Source organism: Talpa occidentalis, unplaced genomic scaffold (genome assembly GCF_014898055.3).
Source record: "Talpa occidentalis isolate TD23 unplaced genomic scaffold, MPIMG_talOcc4v2.1 talOcc4.11, whole genome shotgun sequence".
NCBI lineage: Eukaryota > Metazoa > Chordata > Mammalia > Eulipotyphla > Talpidae > Talpa > Talpa occidentalis.
In genome coordinates this window covers 31,687,821-31,708,260 of record NW_023601104.1, presented here as the reverse complement: position 1 = coordinate 31,708,260, position 20,440 = coordinate 31,687,821, and the positions used below count along the sequence as shown (strand labels likewise).

At 46.4% G+C, this 20,440-nt stretch overlaps 1 long non-coding RNA gene across 1 annotated transcript; it reads left to right on the top strand.

Annotated features, from left to right (window-relative positions):
- The first annotated feature begins 2,835 nt into the window (after window positions 1–2,835).
- On the top strand, window positions 2,836–19,022 carry LOC119238107 (uncharacterized). The gene is made up of 3 exons (XR_005123499.2): window positions 2,836–2,975; window positions 3,803–3,886; window positions 18,805–19,022. It is a non-coding gene; the product is annotated as an uncharacterized LOC119238107 (long non-coding RNA).
- The last annotated feature ends 1,418 nt before the right edge of the window (window positions 19,023–20,440 follow it).

Genomic DNA, 20,440 nt, shown 5'->3' with positions numbered 1-20,440 from the left:
TAGAAAATTAGGCAAAGAAATTGCAGCTACCAAGGGTGGGGGAAAGGGTGGTGACAAAAAGGGTGGTCAAAAAGCTACAAATTTCCACCATAAGTCCTGGGGATATGTCAGCATACGGTGACTATAGTTGACAAATACTGTTTTGTTTATTTGCAAGATGTTAAGTGAGTTGATCTTAGAAGTTGTCAAAGAAAAAAAATTAACTATATGTGGTGATAGATGTTAACTAAATGGATGTCACTCACTGTGGCAATCATTTTGCAATATATACATCTATCAAGTCATGTTGTACACCTTAAATGTATACAATGTTATATGTCAATTAAGCTCAATAAAACTGGGTGGAAAAGACAAAATGGGCAAAACCACTGCTTTTCTTTAGATTCATACAAACATAATCAACATAATTGCCCTGGTAAAGATTTGAAGGCTGCATTGGTCTCGACCTCTCTCTTAGTCTCTCTCGGTACCCCTCCAACCACCCCCTTTTTCTCCCCCTCCCCATCCTACAACACAAAGTAGGATCCTATCTTACACACACGGCACAACTGTCCTATTTTTGCCTAGCAGAGTATCCCATTAGTCACTGCACAAAGACTTATGAACTCACTCTCAGTAGTCCAGAGTTCCCAGTATGTATGTAACCAAAGGTATCCACTCAGCCCCCAGACCCCTAGAGGCAGACACTGCCATTGTCACTATGAAGAACACTACATTAAAACAAACAAAACCCCACCTTTTTATAGATAGATTTCATAGACAAAGTTGAAAGTGGGATCGGTGGGGTAATGGGCATATCCATTTCTATTTTAGTAGTTAGTGCTTGGTGGGGAAATGTTTTTATTTTTGTTCGTATAAACCCCAATTCTAAAGGACATGAACTCTTTTATCTTATTCAAATAGTTCTCCCCATCTACTATCTTATTCAAATAGTTCTCCCCATCTACTGTCCTAGACTTATTTATGGAGTACCATACCATGTAGACATTTAAGTATCATATATGATCTAATCTGGCTTTTCCTTTATAGCTCCGTATTCCTGGCTTGCCTGAGACAATCCCCTCCCCAGCCCCAAGACTATATAAGAATTTCCCTAAATATTCATCTTTTGTTTTCACTTCTCATTTTTCATATTTATGCCATGTATCTGAATAGATATAGCACTCCTTGCCCTGTGGAACTCCTACAAAATAACTGATACGCTAATTTATTTAACTTGGAATATTTTTGGATACTGAAGTTGTTTCTAGTTTTAAATACTATTTAATAATAATAATAATAGCTACCAATTATTGAGTATTTTTTCATACCAGATATAGACCTAAGTTCATCACACTTAACAATAGCAATAGCCTACAGAGTGGGTTCTAGTAGCTGTTCTAAAAGAGGCAAGACATCTTGTCAAGTTCAGACAGCTGGGAAAAAAACGGTGAGTCAAAGATTCTGATCCAATGCAAGGTGGCAGGACTAAAAGATTCCCAGTATTTACAAATGACTTGAAATATCCTATACTTTCATATCTGCAGGGAAAGATTAAAGGAGAGAAATACGCATTTCTTAATTCTTCCTCTACCCTAAACCTATACTAGACACTTTCACTGTTCGTCTTCTGGAATTCTTACAAAATACACTGAATAATGGGATTTTCTATTTTCCAGACATAAAAAGGGTAAGTCTTTGAGGTTAAGTCATTCACCCAAGGTTTGTAGGTGACAGTGGAGGATTCAAATCCAGTTCCATGAGATTCATGTATATCAATTTTTCACTTAGACACAACTCACTAACTTGCAAACAAGACATTGGTGAATCCACAGTTGTGTGTGTGTGTGTGTGTGTGTGTGTGTGTGTGTTGTTTTGCTGCTGAACTGTTTCCTTGGGATACATTCCCAGAGTGAGAGTATTGAGTCAAAGGGTATGAATAGTTGATGGCTTTCCATCTATACTGCCAAAATGTTATTACAAAGGCTGCACCCACATTCTCTACCATCAACATAGTGGGCAGCTTCTTGTTTTACAGATTCAAGTATTCAGGTGGGGAAACAGCCTCCAAGGGGTGCCACGCTTAGCACCCCCCTAAGCCCCAGCAGAAGCACTGTAAAGAGATCTGTGGACAAGCACACTGTCTCCCCAGACGGCGCTGACGGATAGTGTGTTTAGGGGTTGAAGGCTTTTGTTTTGCAGAACTTTGCCTCTCTTGTGAAATCATGTAAAACGTGACTAAGATGGGATTAGGCACACTTAGGCTTGTCTTTTAAGCAACGGACTAATCCAACAAAAACCCTTTGATGAGGTACCCCTTGGGGAAAGCACTCCCTGAAGCTTTGCTCTGCAGGGAGCAGCCGGGAGGAGGAGGCGCAGCCCTGGGAGGGTCGCCCAGGTTGGGGGCTTGGGCGAGGGCCCGGGCGCAGGCTCTCCTCCTCCCCGGCGCCCGCCGCAGGGCCCTAGCATGCTCTTGGGGGCGGCAGATAAGGCGGGAGCGGCGCGTCGCCACCGCGGCCCCGGCCCGGCGGGAAGAGGCCGCCGGCGGAGAGCAGATAACGTCCGGCCGGCGCTCGGGCCGCCGAGACTCAGCGACGCCGCGCCCGCGGGAGATAGAGGTCCCGGCCGGGCGCGGCTCCCGGTTCTCTGTTCTCCGCAGCCCCACGGCCCTGCCACCGAAAGGCCCCAGGTCAGCGCTGGGATGGCCCCAGCGACCTCAGACGAAAGTCTTTCCTTCACCTCAGCCCCCTCCTCTGGAAAACCAGGGCGCTGAAGAGTCGTTTATGACCTCTCAACCCGGGGCGTGTGGCCGGCCCTCTGCAGTGTCCCAGGGTAACAGGGTGCCCCCCCCACCCTCCCCCGCCCTGTAACACCAGGACCGCTCTGGTGCCGCGCTGGCCCAGCCTCAACAGAGGGTCCAGAACCCAGAAGCCACACTTCATTTTCCACTGCCCCACAAAGAGGGGCTTTTCCCCCTCAGGCTGGCAGAGAAATCTGTGAGTGTCATTTGCATTCTGCCTTTTCAAATTCCTCAAATTCCCCACATAAAATTCAGTTGGCTGCCAGACAGTGAGGGAGGAGGAAGGCTGGGAGAGGCTGCTCAGGGGCAGCCAGGAGCCATAAACTGGCCCCAGTTCTACAGGGAAACAACTCGGGGGCGGGTGGAAATTCACACACACACCTCCCTTTAATCATCCCACCGCCAAAATCAAACATCTTGAGACAACAACAAACTGGCCCTGACTTCTCTGCTTGGCATTCAAGGCCCTGCCCATCCTGGCACTGACCCCTCCTGTCCCTGCCAGGCCTTCATAGCACCCCTTCCATTGTACACACTTTGCCGGAGGCAAGACCTCACTCACCCCCTTGGCTCTTTAGCAATCCTAAAGCCTTCTTCTTTCTCCACCACCCACCTCCAATAAGAATTTAACTTTTCAAGACGCCTCTCTAAAAGATTTTCAAAGGGATTATTTTTTGCACTGAGCTGCTTTAAGAACTGTGGCCCAAGTAATATTAGGTTCCTCTGTCATACTGCTGCCATAATTACACACCTACTGTGTGCCAGGCCCTTTCATACAATACCACATCCTGTCAACAATGCCAGGAGATAGGCAATATCACTCCCATTTTACACATGGGGAAAACTGAGCACAGAGAGCTTCATTAACCTGCCCAGGGACGCAGCCAGGAATCCAGTCAACCTAACTCCAGATTCAGGTAGAACATGAGTAAAAGGCAGATGACTAGGAGACCTGGGTTTTTCTAGGCATTCTGGCACTAATTCAGTGTGACTTCTCTTATGCAAGGCCCTCTCTTTCTCCAGGGCTTAGTATATCAGGAGAGAAATGGAGATGACGACTGTGCCTACTTCCCAGGGCAGAAAGATGATGTGAGGCTGGGTCTACAGGTCAGTCTCTCCTCCTAGAGAAATCTGAGTCACACTTATATCCCTTCTCTCCTAGGTTACATGCATTGACTCACAGAAACTGAGTTATCTGTGCCCTCTGTGACCCTGGCAGATCTCTCCCCAAAACAAATCTCCCATTTCCTATGGCACTTGGGCAACAGCATCAGAATTTGGGTCCTTTGATTTCCATTCTCTGTGTATACCCTGACCATCTGCCCAGTTTCTCTTTCCCACACCCAGGCTTTCGGCGCCCTGCTCCCTCTCTCCTCCTCCATTCACTCTTGTTCAGGAAAAGCAACACTCCATCAGTCAGTTAGAGTCAAGTATGGATGAGTTTAAGTTGCTAGCATGCTCTTCCCAAAATATGGGAATTCTAGGACTCTGGACAGTTACTAATTTGGGTTAATATCCCCCTCCCTCTCCCAAGGCAGAAAGGCTAGACCTGACCAGCGCATCTGGAATTCCATATTTTTATACTTTTAATGGTTCCCCCCACCCCCCATATCCTGAGGTAGGGGAGAAGGTTTATGTGAGCCCACTAATTAACCAAGAACAGAAGCCTTTTTATTTCATAAATAAAAAGCATAGATACACTGTATGAGTAGAAATGCAGAGTGTTCCCTGAGGAGTTTTAAATACTTTTAAAAATAATCTCCCTAGGGTTTGGGCAGGTGAGCCCTGAGGAACTTTTCCATGGAAGACCTGGGGGTGGGGAATGGAGGCTGTTGTCCCTCAGAAGGGAGGTTCCTTGGACTCTGAGCCATGCCCTTTTGCAGCACAGCCTCCAATTCATGGTGACCCCCTGTGTGATCATTCTTGACCCCAGCTGAACCAGCTCTTCCCCACATGGGCTTCGTTGTTGAGCCTCTAGAGAAGAATGAATGACAGCTGTCCTCAGAGTTAGTGGATCTGGGTTCTGGTGTGGTCAGATGGGGCTGAGGTGTTGGGGAAATCACTGGCACTCTAGACTTTCCTCCATCTGAAGAAGATACAGGTGACATGAGCCCTGAGGTCTCCTCTTGCTCCACAGCACTATACCGCAGTTCAGAGGCTGTTCTGGGGGCTGAAGGCAGACCCAGAGCTCACCTGAGGGTGCCCAGGACTTTGTCCTGCAGGCTTAATTCTTCAAATCACTTTGAACATGGGCTGCTATTCATCCTCAGGACAACATAATATTGCCTCTAGGATTATAATTATTTCACAGACTCAGAAACGGAGGCTCAGTGTTTGATCTGACATGAAGACCTCCTGGAAAAAAATCAGGCAGAAGTGACACACATCTTTCTACAAATGTGGGAATTGAGGTCTGAAGACATTCAACAACACTGCCACGGTCTTATAGCCTGGCTCACCCTGGGTAAAAATGCCTGCGAAGCACAAAGTGCCAGCCAAGTCACCATGATAGGTTGCCACCCTTGCCAGGCTCAGTCTACCTGGCTGAAACAGAGGCTAACTGGAGGACCATGGTAGTGCGGACATACTAGGAGGAAAGGAGTCAATTTTAAAAACAGGCCAGAATCAAACCCAGCTCCTCTTCCTCCCTGAGCGCAGTGACTTGCATGGAGCCATCTGGTGGCCAGATCTTATCACTGCAAGAGCTCCAGAGGCGCTCCCCGCTTTCTGGTCAGATTTCTGATTTTCCAAAAACAATCTGTAAGAGAGTCATGAGCCCAGATCATGAGGTGGCTAGAAGAATTCAGAAGTTGGTTTGGCCTCTGGAGCAGCTTCCACTCCAGCCCTGACACAGGGAAGACTCCTTCCTATCTGGTATCCAGGGATCCACAGTGCTGGGCTGCTTTGGATGATCTTGCATCCCACCCCACAGGTCCCTGTGCCCACAGCACAAAGAGGAAACTGAGGCCCAAAAACGTCCAACCCCTGGCTGCAATCACACAGTAAACAGAGAAGAGGATAGGGTCCAGGATTAATTTTGTGCTTAGTGTGTGTAGGAAAGCCTAGCTTGCTGTGTTACCTTGTATAAATTATATACCTTTCCTGGGTCTTAGTTTCTTCAGTAGGAAAGGAGAGACATTATGCTGATTGAATGACATAATGTGTACAATTTACATTGCACATGATAAAGATCTGTGCTTATCGTTATTATTCCAACAGTTATTTCTAAATTTACCTCTCATCATCCTCTCCAACGTGAGGGGCCCTCAAAGCACCTCTTCATAGAAGAGGATGAGGGACTTGAGCATCCTGAAATAAACTTAGAAAATGGTCAGTCAGGAACTTAAACACTGGCTGTTTCAGCAAAAGCACATTGTAGGCATATGGGGCATGGAGGTGCATGGCGGTGTGACGATGAGAACCTACTTTCAGATGGTTCCAAAAAAATAAAATGAGACAACAATGAAGCAAAGTAGAGCAAAATGTAAAAAAAAAAAAAAAAATTATATAGTAGACTACAGGTTATACAGTTCTCAGTTCTATTTTTGCAGCATCCATAAATTTGAAATTACATTTAAAAATGTTTTAAAGCCCAGGCATTTAAAAATTCTACCTTGTTTTCTCTATATCCTGGGGAGCAGATAAAAACCCTCAAAACTCTCAAAAGTTCTGAGGTCCAGACCAGCAGCCCAGTTCCCAAGTCCTGCAATCCCACCATGGAAATCCAGAGGTGCCCCAGCCCACCTAGCAGTCAGCACGACCCAGGTCCCCCAAACCTTCTTGGGGCCTCTCCTCAACCTGTTTCCCAACCCTCCCCAACCCCCACTTCATTCCCGCCCAGGTCCCGGTCAGGCTGTGGTGCAAGGCTGAGGTGGGGTTTATTTATAAGTTCCCGCTGATTATGAATCACTGGAGGAACTGCCCGCAGACTGGAGACAAAAGTCTGGGGCCGCCTGACTGGGAGGAAACACTCTTTACATTCGACTTTCCCCTTGGCACAGGTCTCCCTGAGCCTGGCCTGGCCAGGCTCTGCCAGTCCCTTCTGTTCTCAGAGGCAGAAGAGCATTTGCCGCCAAGTCTTGTCGGCCTGGCCTGTCCGCCTTGCTGAGTAAACAAGACCCGGGGCTGGCAGCCCAGCCCCAAACTGGAAATGAGCCTGCCTTCCGCAGCCCGGCCACTTCCTTCTTATATCCGGAAACTCCTTAGAGTTCAGATGAGGGCGGGTGGACAAGAGTGAGGAGAGCTGGGCTTTGCTCTACTATGGTCTTCCTCATCATCCTTGATGGAGGATCAATGGATAAACGGAGGAGCAGAAAGAGGTCTCTTTTAGGCAGCCATCAAATCCCAGTATATATGACCCCTCCTCTGGGAAAGAACCCCGCAGCTCTGGCTCTACCCTTTTTGTAGTTCATAGTTTAGTTACATTCACTCAACATGCACTGAGTACCCAGTAGGTACCAGGCTCTGTGCAAGGTACCTGTGAGGCAGAAGGGCATGGAGATATCTTATTCATGTCATCATCTTTTTCACTCAATTCTAGGCCTCTTAAGGAAAGAGTTAATGTGACTCACCTGATCCTACGGTGCCTAGCATGGCACCTGCATGCAGTAGATGCTTAAGAATTTCTGTGGGATTAAACCGTGTTAAACTTGGGCACACAAACTAGAAGGAGCCTCCGGTTCAGACCACTTCCTTTTTGAGCCCTTGTCCCTATCCTGCTTTGTCATTCTGTAACCTGATTCCGTATTCCTTCTTGGAGCAAATTGGTTTCCCTTTATGAACATCTAAACCAGAGTTCCCATCTGAGGAACTAATAATATAGGTGATTTGACTTTTGGAGGTGCTAGAAGCCCTCCCCCCAATCTCACCCTGAAACAGCTTCCATGCTGCTCTGAGGTGTCACCAACATTGAGACATTCCTCAGGGTTGAGCACTGCCCTTCCCAAGGTCAGGTCACCCATCTGACTGTGGATCGCTCCTCCAGGGGGTAGCATTTCCCAGTGAATGATGGGTGTTCACACTGGCCGGTTGGCATTGATTCCTATTTTTACAGATGAAGAAATTTTGACTCAGAGAGGTGACACATTTGATCGAGGCTGCTGCAGGGGAGGGTCTGGTTCTGAGCTCAGCTCTCTGCAGAGAGTGCTCAGGAATCTTCACCAATCATTCCCCTTTCTTTGGATGCCATCTTAAAGTAGGCGGACAACTTGGGAGAGCTATTTCTTCTCAGAGGGCGGGAAGAATGAAAGTCAATTCCAAAAGCTTGCTGACCAGCCCTTCTAGGCTGTACCCAGTGCAATCTTCCCATCGTTCCATTTACCAATATCCCCATTTAACACATGGCAAAATTGAGGATTGGAGAGACTGTGATGGGTTCATGGTTATCAAACTACTGACGACAGCACAGGAACATATACCATACCCCAGCACTGACTAGACAGTGGGGTTGGTGCAGACCCGTAGAAAAGTCAGCCTGCTGACCAGTGGCTGCTGGGCAGAATGGTAGCAATCTTAAGACTGTCAGCCTGGCAAGGCTCTGGAAACTGCAGCCAGAGATTTTTAGGGTAGACAGGGTGCGGACTGTCTTACAGTGAAGGGCACAGGAGAGGGACAGACATCTAAAGGGCTCAAGGCTTTTGCAACAGCTCTGCATAGCTGTACAACTCAAAGACTTCTTCTCTTTGCTAATGGGAAATTGCCTCCCACTGCCTGGCTCTGGAAGCCTCTCCAGACAAGGTAGCGTTACCAGCAGAGGCTTAGATATCACTCACTAGCTTAGGGACCTTAGGTAAATCCACATAGAAGTCAGTTTCCTCAACTAATTAAACTAATCAATCAGTTTAATAAAGTGGCAGGATACAAAATCAACACTCAAAAATCAGTAGCCTTCCTATACACAAACAATCAATCTGAAGAAGAAGAAATCAAAAAAACCATCCCTTTTAGTATTGAAACAAAAAAAAAAAATCAAATACTTGGGAATTAACCTAACAAAAGAGGTAAAGGAGCTATACAAAGAAAACTATAAAACACTGTTAAAAGAAATAGAAGACACAAAGAAATGGAAAGACATTCCCTGCTCATGGATTGGAAGAACATTATCAAAATGGCCATCCTACCAAAAGCAATTTACAGATTCAATGCTATTCCAATAAAAATTTCAATGATATTCTTCAAAGAAATAGAACAATTATTGATGAAGTTCATATGGAATCACCAAAAACCCTCGAATAGCCAAAACTCTCTTGAAAAAAAAAATAAGGGAATGGAGGCATCACACGCCCAGACTTTAAACTATACTACAAAGTCATAATCATCAAAACTGCATGGTATTGGATCAAGAACAGACACACCAACCAAAGGAACTTAATAGAAAATCCAGAAATAAACCCACAGATTTATGGTCAACTAATCTTTGACAAAGGAGCAAAGAATATGCCATGGAGCAAAGAAAGTTTGTTCAATAAATGGAGCTGGGAAAACTGGGTCGCGACATGCAAAAGAATGAAGCTTGACTACTACCTCACACCATACACAAACACCAACTCAAAATGGATTAAAGAACTAGACATAAGACCTGAAGCCATAAAATATGTAGAAGGAAATATAGGTGAAACACTACATGACATGCACCTCAAAGACATCTTTACAGACACATCACCCAAAGCAGTGATAGTGAAGGCAAAGATAAACAGCTGGGACTATATCAAATTAAAGAGCTTCGAAGCAGCAAAAAAGACAATTACCAAAACAAAGAGAAACCCCCACTGACTGGGAGAAAATTTTTGCACACAACACTAATGATAAAGGACTGATCACAAAAATCTATGAAGAGCTGATCAGACTCAATAAAAACAAAGAAAATAATCTAGTCAAAAGATGAGCAGAAGAGCTAAAAAGAAACTTCTCCAAAGAGGAAATGCAAATGGCCAACAGGCATATGAAAAAATGCTCAACATCACTTGTAATCAGGGAAATGCAAATCAAAACTACAATTTGCACTGCTGATTGGAGTGCCAACTGGTCTAACCACTCTGGAGAGCTTTGTGGAGATTTCTTGACCTACTAAAGATAGAGCTTCCATATGATCCAACAATTCCACTCCTAGGTATTTACCCAAATAACACAGAAACATAATTCCAAAGGGCAACTGCACCCCTATGTTTATAGCAGCACTATTTACAATAGCTAAGCTATGGAAACAACCCAAATGCCCAAAAATGGATGACTGGATCAAGAAGATGTGGTACATATACACAATGGAATATTACTCAGCAATCAAAAAAGATAAACACATGCGGATTGCAGCAACATGGATGAAGCTAGAAGGGATCATGCTCAGCAAAACAAGTGAGAAAGAAAAAGAAAAATACCGGATGGTCTCACTCATAGCAGGAATTTAGAAAACCCAAATAAGGGACCAGGAAAAAGACTAACTAATACAAAGTAAAAATCAAAATCAAAAAGCAACTGTAAACCAGAGACACACTACGTGGGGGTGGGTAGGGAGAGGAAGGACTAGGGTCAAAATAAGAGGGGGTGCAATTATATGGGGAATATAACCAAAATGAAAATGCATACATTGTGCAAAAATGAAAAATGATGTAAGAATTATATAAAATAAAATATTTAAAAAAAAAGAAGTCAGTTTCCTCATCTGCTCATCTCCAAAATGGGGATAATATTAGCAATCATAAAACTGCTTTTGGGATGAAATGAGTTAAGACATGAGATGCCTTTATAAAGCAAAGTTTGAGCAAAGAGATGTTGTCGTGGGGATAGACCGGGCTCATTATTTCACTCAGATCCTAAAGTCCCTGAAGAAGAGGGGAAGGGTGAGAGGGTGTGTCTCTGTACTGTCTCCTGTTCTTCATCTGCACCTTCCTCCCCTCTGTCCCTCTCTATCAATTCTTGCTGATGACCCAGAGTGATTAGAACTGAAGGCACAGAATTAGACTGAGATACTCCTCCAGGTCCTGTCAGATGGGAGAATTCTGGGAGGTGAAACCCCTCTGAATGAGGTCTCCTGAGTCCTGAAGCTTCATGCTTCAGACAATGTGCGGGGGTTTTCACAGTCATTTTCCCACTGAACCTTCATAGCAACCCTATGAAAAAGATACCATGAACCCCATTTACAGATGAAAAAAATGAGTGAGACTCAAGAGAGGCTAAGTGACTTGCCCAAAATCACTTGGATAGTAGATTTCAAAGCGAGGATTTAAGCCCAGACCAGAGGCAAGGTTGTACAAGTTTCAGTACCTCAAGGCTTGGTGTCTTAGAAAGCCCTGGGTCTGGATCCTGGCCCAGACTCTCAACTATGTGCCCTGCAACAAATTTACCTACCTGAAATGGTCTTTGCATATAAGGACAATGACACCATACTGGTCCTTACTTGAAACTCCCATTATAGCACTTGGCATGAGTGGGGCCAAATCAATGATTGGGGCCATTCCCCCCAACTGGGGGTTTACTGGGATTTTTCCTCATCAATGATGGTTTCAATGTTCCAATCAAAAGAACATACCATGAGATTTACACCTGCTTCAGGTGCAGGCGGCTGGCTGGGAAATGCAGACCCATTAGTCCCTGAGCTCCAAAATTTCTCCATATTCTGGTGCCTGGCATGGGGCCCGCACAAAGTAGGTACTCGGTAAACATTGTTGAATGAATAGATGTTATTTGGATGCTGTAAGGTCGGCATTGCCGCCCCTTTGCTGTTCCAGGGGACAATGGGACAGCCTTTGGAATGGGGGGCTGTCCCAGAATGTTTGAGGGGTGAGGTCACTGGGCCTGGATGCACTGCTTACAGGAAGCTCACTAGCTCAGGAACGCCTGATGCCAGCCGGCAGACATTTCCGGACTGGCAACAGACTCCTGCCTCCTCCTCTTCCTCCTCTTCTTCCTCTCAGGCCCCCAGGCCTGGGCCCTGAGCTGGCTTCTCTCCTTGCATCATATCCCACCCTGCCATTGGAATGCCTGTGTGTCGCCTGGGATCCTCACTTCCCTCTACACCCTCACCAACTAAGGATCCAGGAAGCCTTGTCCACAGGTAGTGTCAGGAGACAAACTTCTGTCCTCTTCAAGATCACCTCCTCCCTTAGAGATCCTCAGGACCCACTGGGAGGGATTCCCCAATTTGACTCCTTCAGTGTTAGTCTGACCCAGCCTAAGCCCAGTCCTGGTGGTCCCATCTTGATGGACCCTTGGGCCATCCCACGAGACAAGGGAGTCACACTACACAAATAATGAACACCTGCTTCAGAAGCAAGGCAATCCCAGCAACCCCTCTGTGTAACTGACAGCTAAGACCAAGGACCAGAGAGGCTAAAGCAGATTCCCAGGACTGCATAAAAGTCCAAGCAGGGATTCTCACCAAAGCTGGAAGCAGCTCCCGCTCCTCCACAATCTTTGGGCAAAACCCTCTGGGCCTCTCTCTCCTCCTCTGAAAAATGAGCAGAAAGGCCTGGACAAGCCCTCTAGCTGTCTGTCTAGTACCTCCTCCCTCCCTGCAACAAACCCACTTCAGACCTGCTCATGTGGGACTTGCCAAAGCCCCTCAACTGTTTTCTACTGTGCTTTGCTTTGGTGACACAAAGAATTGGGTTTTAGCTCAGACGTGTTAATAATCCCTTATTTGCACGTCAGTACAGTTTTAAAAACCACAAACAATTTTTTATTTAATTTTCACTATACCCCCATCTTACAGATGAGGAAACTGAGGCCAGAGAGGCTGTCTCTGTCAGTCCAGGGACAGAGCTGGGATTTGAACCTGAACCTATGCAGGTTCTATATCTGACTTATCCTCCCTGTTCCTTTGGCATGGGTGCAGGATCAGGTATAGAGGGTCTTCTGAAGATGAAGCCTCTCTTAGGGAATGGGTTGAACCTTTGGATGTACAGTAGGACCAAATCAGGAGGGCACTTCTGCCTTCCCTTGTACCCTGGTGGTCACCTGATCTGGGGAGCAATTCCCTAAGTTTCCCCAACCTAAAACAGGCAGACCAGTCATACCTTTGTCTTAGGGAGGTGTCAGGTTGCCCCCACCATTGGTCCAAGGCAGCAGGGCCAGCCACATTCTAGGAGTTAAGAGCAGAGGCTGGCCCTGGGCCAGGCTGGGAGTCCCATACCACCTCTGTACCCCACAGCACAGCTCACATCAAAGCCCAGTCACTCACCCTACCTGAAAACCCAAACCTGGTTGGCCAGAGGGGCCATGGCCAAGAAAATGGCTGGGCCCAAGGGGGTATATTTGCTCTCCAGCACTCCATCATTGTGGTATGATGACAGAGGTAGCCAGCAGAGTCAAAGGAGATGTTATTGTCTGAAGCCAGGGCTCCCCCAGGGTGAGAGAGAGCCTGCTACCCACAGTCTGATCTCAGGCTGACAGAGCAGTAGCTCAGAGCCTGACACTGGTTTCTATACCTCACACTTGTGACCTCATTTAATCCTTGTCACAACCTTCCAACGTGATTTGACTATCTGCACTGCTCAAGAAAACTGAGGTATAAGGAGATGAAAAGACTCTTGTAAGGCGCCAAAACTACTTAGGGGCAAGCCAGGTGTGTCTGACCTTACTAAGTACAACCTATGACCCAGCACCAAGATCTGACCTTGATCTGTTTCATGCAGAGTCCCCTTCCCTGAGAAGGATGGGAATGGATTGACTTGAATACTTATTATGTGTCAGGCTTGCTGCTTTGCTTGAATGTTATTTGGCATAAAACTTAGAGAAGGAGGCATCACGAGCCACAGATGAAGAAACAGATGAAGAAACTGAGGCTCACCCAACATCCATTTCAAATATCCTTATGCCCAAGAAACTTTTTAGTAGCTGAACTTTACCCCCGTCTTCCTTCCATGTTAGAAAGCGAGCAAAAGCAACCAACACATCATCCTCTTGACTCTCAAGTAAAGCCCCTGTGTGTAACATGTACCATAAAGTACTGCTGCACCAGGGCTACTCCTTTTTGAGGTCCAGGAGGATGTTCTGGTCCTCTGGCTTTTTCCTTAGCAAGATTTTAAGTGTACAACTCAATGAATTGTCAAAAAGCAAATAACCTCTAAAATCCTTTTTTTGAAAAGACGTATATTCACTGAGGCAGCACAAAAGCACTTGGGGAAGGTAAATTGAAGGGTCAGTCTGTGCCTCTGAGAGTCTGTATTTGTCAGAAGCTGTCCAGTGATGCTGGCACTGCCTGCCTCCGACTGAAAGTATGGGCCTGAACATGTAGCATAAGCATCTCCAAGAGCCTGGTGGAAATGCAGAAACTCAGGTCCACCCCAATACACTGAGCCTCAGTCAGCCAGGAAGATTAAAAGCTACTGAGGCTTCACCTTCAGAGGTTCTCATTTAATTGTCCCGGGGTGGAGCCCTGGCACTGGTGATCTTGACAGCTGCCCAGGTGCCCCTGAGGCACGGCGCAGGTTGGGAAGCTTGGCTGTGGAGTCATGAGTTCCCAGTGTTAAAAAGGACCCTATGTTACCTTATCCTACCTCTGCTTTTTATGAAGGATGGTAAATAGTTCCTGAAAGGGCAGCAGCCTAAGGGCACACCATATATGAACAGACCCATCAATGTTAAATAGGACATGACCTTGGAGTTTAAGAATTCAATTCCCTCCTTTGTATATAGAGAAAATGAGGCTGAGGCAAGACAGGGCCGGCAGGAGGGGCACTAAGGACTTCTATCCCTTACACCAGGTTACCTTGTGATGCCCTTGTCTCCCTCCAAATTTCAGATTCCATACCTGGCCAAGGACAGGCCCTTGCACATCCAGCTCTTCAGCTGTCAGTGGCAAAACCCTTTCTCAACCCTAAATCTCAATATGTGGATTAGGGACCTCCACAGTCATAGGGTTACATTATTAAAAATGCAACTCGGCAAGAAACCAGGACTCCATAAAGGGAATACTGATAACTATTATTACATAGATTTTGGAAATGAAACATACATAAATAGAAGATAAATAAAATTAAGAAAAGCTTTTTGTCAGTAATTATGACAAGCCAAAGAGTAATTTGACAACATTCTTCATATGTAAAATACTTTTACAATCAATAAGAAATAGAAAACTGAAAAGCAGGCAAGGGAAATCAGGAAAAGTAAAAAAGATCAATAAGTAAGTGAATGTTCAACTTCACTTACAGTTCAAGAAACATAAATAAAAACACTGGGAGAGACCCTCAACTCAGGTAAATAAAGGTTAAAAAGATGGCCTGGTCATGATGTGGGAAAATAGGCAATTGAGCACAGAGTTTGTGAACATGTAAATACACAAAAATTTGATTTGGGCAGTTTGGTGATACCTATGAACATTTAAAATTTGTATATTCTGGGCCTCCCCGGTGGCACAGCTGTTGAGCGCTGGGTTGCGAAGCTGCCCGCAGCCTCTGCAGCACCAGTTCGATCCCCGGCTGCTCCCCGGCCCCCGGAGGAGGGTCCCACATGGCGCGCAGACCCCTCCTGCCGCCCGCTGTCCCCTCAGCAGTGTACTTCGGTCCTTCTGCCTGCTCTGCTCCCCGCTCTGGCTCTGGTGAATTCTCTCACCCTCCCGCGTTTCTGACTGTACCCAGTGCTTGTATAACCAACCAACCAACCAACCAACCAACCAAACAAACAAATAAATAAATAAATAAAGCATGCCTCTATTAAAAAAAAATAAATAAAAAAAATAAAATTTGTATATTCTTTGACCCAGTAATCCCACTTGTAAAAAAAGTTACCTCAATGATCAATTCATACCGAGTACAAAGTGTGATATCAGCACTATTTGCAGTAATGGGAAACTGGAAATGACCCAAACGTCCATTAATGCTGTCAATCAAACAATGAACTGAGACTCAGGAACTCTAGGCTGAAAGATAGACATGTTGCAGAACAGAATGTAGACTATGATTTTGTTTGTAGAAAAATTATATAAGTTTCTGTGTGCATAGTTCACATATGCATAGAAATGTCTGGAATGATATATTAGATTGTCAGTATTAGACTATAGAAATGGAAAGGGAAAATTTTCACTTTATAAAAAATTTCATATAATTCTACAGTGTTCATGAACAGCACATACTACTTTTCTTATAAGTAATTTTAATGCCATTGGGTTGTACTTAGTACCATTTCAGTGGTTGCTAAAGACAGTGCTGCTGGCCAAGGTGGGGAGTTGGGTTATGCACAGGGGTAGACAACATGACAGAACCTTCTCAGAATAAGAGAAATATAGGAAACTTTTTAAAATATTCATCAGTCAGTATGACAAAATACATGCTATATCATTGATGAAATCCAATTTTTTAATTAAACAGTAAAATATTTCATTAAATTCCCAGATATGTCTGTGTGTCAGAATATATGATAAAAGTAATTGTCAGCTCACTCCCAGAAGAAATTCAGGGAGAAAAGGCAGAGAAAGGGGAGTTGTGGTATATGGGTATAGCTAACAAGGCTCCTTTCAAGTTAGACAAGAACAGGACACTTGATCACCCTGGGGCAATAGGTATACATCCAGAGAAGTGACCAGGAACACCAGGAGGACCAGTGACTACAGTGCTTTGTGCTCCAGGGACTGGTCAGTGGAACACCTTGTTAATAAGATTGGAGCCATGGGTGGGAGTCAGGTGCATATCACTGGACTCGCCTTCCCTAAAGGCCAAAATCCAGTGTTCAGTTTGACCCACCCTTCTTTGTCAATAAAAAGGCCAGGATCTTGCTCTTGAGCAGCATCCTGCATGGAGCATCCTGCATCCTACAGCCTGCTCTAAGACTCTGGTTTCTTTTCTTTATCACTGCAGTGTTGCCAACACAACAATGGTATGGTTAATATTTAATAGATTATATGACAGCAGGGTGCCAAATGAAAGCTCCATCATGTCAACCCCCTCTCTCAGGACGGAGTGGGAACAACGACTGTGAAGGGCCCAAGGGGTAGAGCAAGGTTCCAGCTAGAAAGTGGGACCTCTTTTCCCAGAGCCTCAAATTTAATTTGCATACTGAGAAGGAACCTGTGCCTGCAGCATCTTCTGCTGAGCAGGTGACAGGCGGGCCAGGAGAGGGAACTCCTGCTTCTGTAGGTGGCAGCAGAAAGTTGCCCATAGTCCCCAACTGCTGAGGTCTGGATCTGACTACACACTGAGTGCCTGCCTGCCCTGACACCATGACAAGGCCTCTCCTGGTCCCCGCTGTACATGCCCACCCCATCCCCCATCAAGTCCTGCCCTCAAGACAGTGTAGGTCACACTTCTTACTGATGCACAGGGCATCAGACCTGGATTGGGATCCCTGGGCCAAGCCCCTCATGTTATAGGTGAAAAAGGAGAGGAGACAGATTTTGCCCAAGGGTACCCAACTTTGGTGGCAGAGCTGAAACTCAACCTTTGAGTGAGAAAATGTTCCGGGCCCTCCTGACAATGTTCTGGATATGACTGGCTGCTTCTTCCCCATGTCCTCAACTGTTTGTCAACAAATACTTAATGAATACCTACTATGTACCACTTAAAGTGCTAGGCCTTGAGGACATAGCAGTGAATAAAACAGACAAAACTCCTACCTTATGAAGCTACTTTGTGGCTTAATTACATTTTCTACCTGCTAAGTGGAAGGGAAAAGAAACTGTCCTGCTGCAGTTGGGAAGGCCAGAGCAGCAAACAGTCTGCCCAGGGTATGTCCCCCCTCTGCAGGATGGAGGGCTTCATCCCTGAAGGAAAAGGGACATCAGTTAGAAGGCCCTCTGGGGGCTCCCCAGTACATCCACTCTTAAGAATAATCTTTGAGTCTCAGAACTAGCCTACAAAGCAGGTATTCATATCCCCACTTAACAAGTAAGAAACCTAAGGCCCAGGCAAGCAAGCTGCAGCACTGCCCTTTCTCCTGACAGGGGCCCTGGACACTGCTCAGGCAGGGGCAGGGTGGGCAGGACAATGAGAACATGGTATTTTTCTTTGAAGAGCCTACTTTTGGAAAGAGAACATGGGGCTCTGTTTCTTGTTGTGGTATTCAGAGAAGTTGGAGTTTGCTGCCCTGCCTAGGATATGCCAAGGTGACAGGTCATAGTTCCATGTCCTAGAACTCTGGCACCCACAGCAAAGCTCCTAACCACCAGTGGGCACCAGCCTTTTTTTGTGATACTTAATAAAAACCTTGGACCCTCTCCCAAGAAACATGCGATTCGCCCTCCTCACGTCAGCTTGCAGGGAAATTCCCTGAAATTCATGTTTGTATTTGGGCAGGGCTAGATCCCTGGGGGGAGCTCTCCTAATGCTGGACAAATCATAATAAGGAATTGGAAACTCAGCCCTGTCTCCCCACTATCCCCAGGATATCTTCTGTCTTCCAGAAAATCAATAACTGAAGACAGGCCCTTGCACCTCTAGCTCTTCAACTGCAAGTGGCAAAACCCTTGCTTAGCCCTAAATCTCACTGTGGATTAAGGGAGCTTTGTAGTCACAGGGTTATATTATTAAAAATAGACTGTCCAGAAAGGTATCTCTGGCCAGACCACGCTGCCCAGACTGGGTATGAGTGCCCCCTGGGGGCAGCTCATCCAAGTGTCCCAGGAAATAGAAAGCCGCCCCCTACTAGAGTTTAATTTGATGCCAAGATTTAGGAGAAAAGGTCTTGTTCAGGCCCTAAAGGGGGACCCCCAGAAGAGGACTTTTTCTGGGGAAGCATGTCTAGACAGAGCTAAGAATACCTCGCAGAAGTCTCTGGGTCCCAGCAAGGCCTCAGAACCAACAGAATGATTGTCTGGTCCCTGACAGTAGCACTAAAGTCAGGAGAGAGCGGCCCAAATGAATGGAGACCTCCCTTTGGGGAAAAGGGGAAGAACCCAAACTGCCTGAGGTCGAGTCTTCAGTATGCTCCCTTCTGCTTCCCCTCCCCAAGGGGGCTTAAAACAGACAGTAAGTAGAATGGTAGAAAATTAACTTCTACTTCTTGATCACCTGGATCATAGGCCAAAGACTTACTCCTGCTGCACTGCCCAGTCCTCTCACTGAAATCCTCTTTCTCTGTCCCCAAATTCCATCAAACAGAGCCCTGAAGAAGGGAGAGAGCAGCTAAAGGAAAGATGAACCCCCTCATCAGAGGGCACATTGGCATCACTGTCATGAGGACAGAATACCAGCTCTGCCACTTACCAGACACGAGCCTCTGCCAAGCTCATAAAGCTTCTGAAGCCAGATTTTCCCATTTGTAAAACAGGGATAACAAGCCCCACATCAGAGAGTTATGAATGAACCCACTCACAGAGACTGACCCTGACTCAGTAGCTACTTCCTCAGTTTGCCTCAGTTTGCCCATCTGTACTAAGAGCAGCTATACCAGCTGGGTAACAGGTGACCTTGTGACTCTGGTCAGTAGGCCAGGCTGGCTTTTTGTTACCCACATGGGGTTTCAGTAGGAAAACCCTGCCAGAGCCCAACTCCTGCCTTCAGGGGAGGTGGTGGGTTGCAGGGGGAGGGGGTTGTCTGCCTCAGCCCTGATTAAATCCTGCTGAAAGCTCTGGCTGGCCAGGGCCAAGCGCAGCACACACCTGTCAGGAATGAATGACCCTTTATATCATACTGATGCGGGAGAGCCTAGCCATCAACTCTGTGCCCCAACAGCCCTCTGCCAACCCCTCAGTCTGGAAGTCAAACACTCCCACACTCCCACACATTTTGTGAGTAAATCTGAGGGAAAGCGGCTAGTGTTTGAAGCACACACAGGTGGGCCAGGCTGCCTGTTCAGTTACAATGCACAGATGGGGGAGGAGCCACCTGCAGATGAGGTCAGACCTCCAGGTGGACAAAATTCAGCATCTGCCATCCACATCTCCCAGGATGCACCTCTGGAGCCAAACAGAGCCTGGACAGCCAAGGGACTAACAGCCAGATACAGATTTCCCCAACTATCCGAAAGCAGAATGGTCCTATTTGGTATGATTTGGTAGGTTATTTTTTGGGTCTGGGAATGCTTAAAATGTTTTCCAAATAAATGAATGGTAATGGAGACAGGACTTCCAGGCAGAGGAAGCTGTCTGAGCAAAGGCTCAGCAGCCACAGTCAGGCCACGCTGGGAGGGGACCTGAGGGAAGGGAAACAGAGGTCAAGAGAGGAGATGAAGAAAAGCGGGTTGGGAAGGGCAGATCAGTCAAAACTAGAGAACACAGAGGGAGAAAGAGTATCTTTGAAGAAGGTTCTTGAAAGGAGTAGTTGGTACAATCCTGCCCATTTGAGCTCTCGACACCTGGAGGCAGGTTTTCAAAGAAAGTCTCCCCACCCCTTTCTCCCAGAGGAAAGAAAGGCTCCAGGTGACACAGGGGACTCCCCCTCCCCCAGCAGCCTTGGCCAGGTCTCCCCTGGCCCCTCCCTGAGCTCACTGCCACCTGAGCTGGCCCCATCCAAATTAGCCTAGAAGCAGGCTCAGAAAGAGTAGAGAACAGAGTGGAAAAGGAATAGCCCTGGGGTCCAACCTTTGCTCCCACATCCCGCCCCAAGATGATCCCAGTTCCTGACTGGACTTGGCAGGGTCAGGCTCTTGAGAAGTCTTGTTTCTCATTTAAGAAGGAGCTATATCTTCCAAGGGCCTGGAATGATCAAATACCAGGGCCCAGCCCCTCCCCTTTTCTTCTAGTTTGAAGAGGAACATCCAGACAGTGAGGGGCAGGGATTAACAACATGATCACTA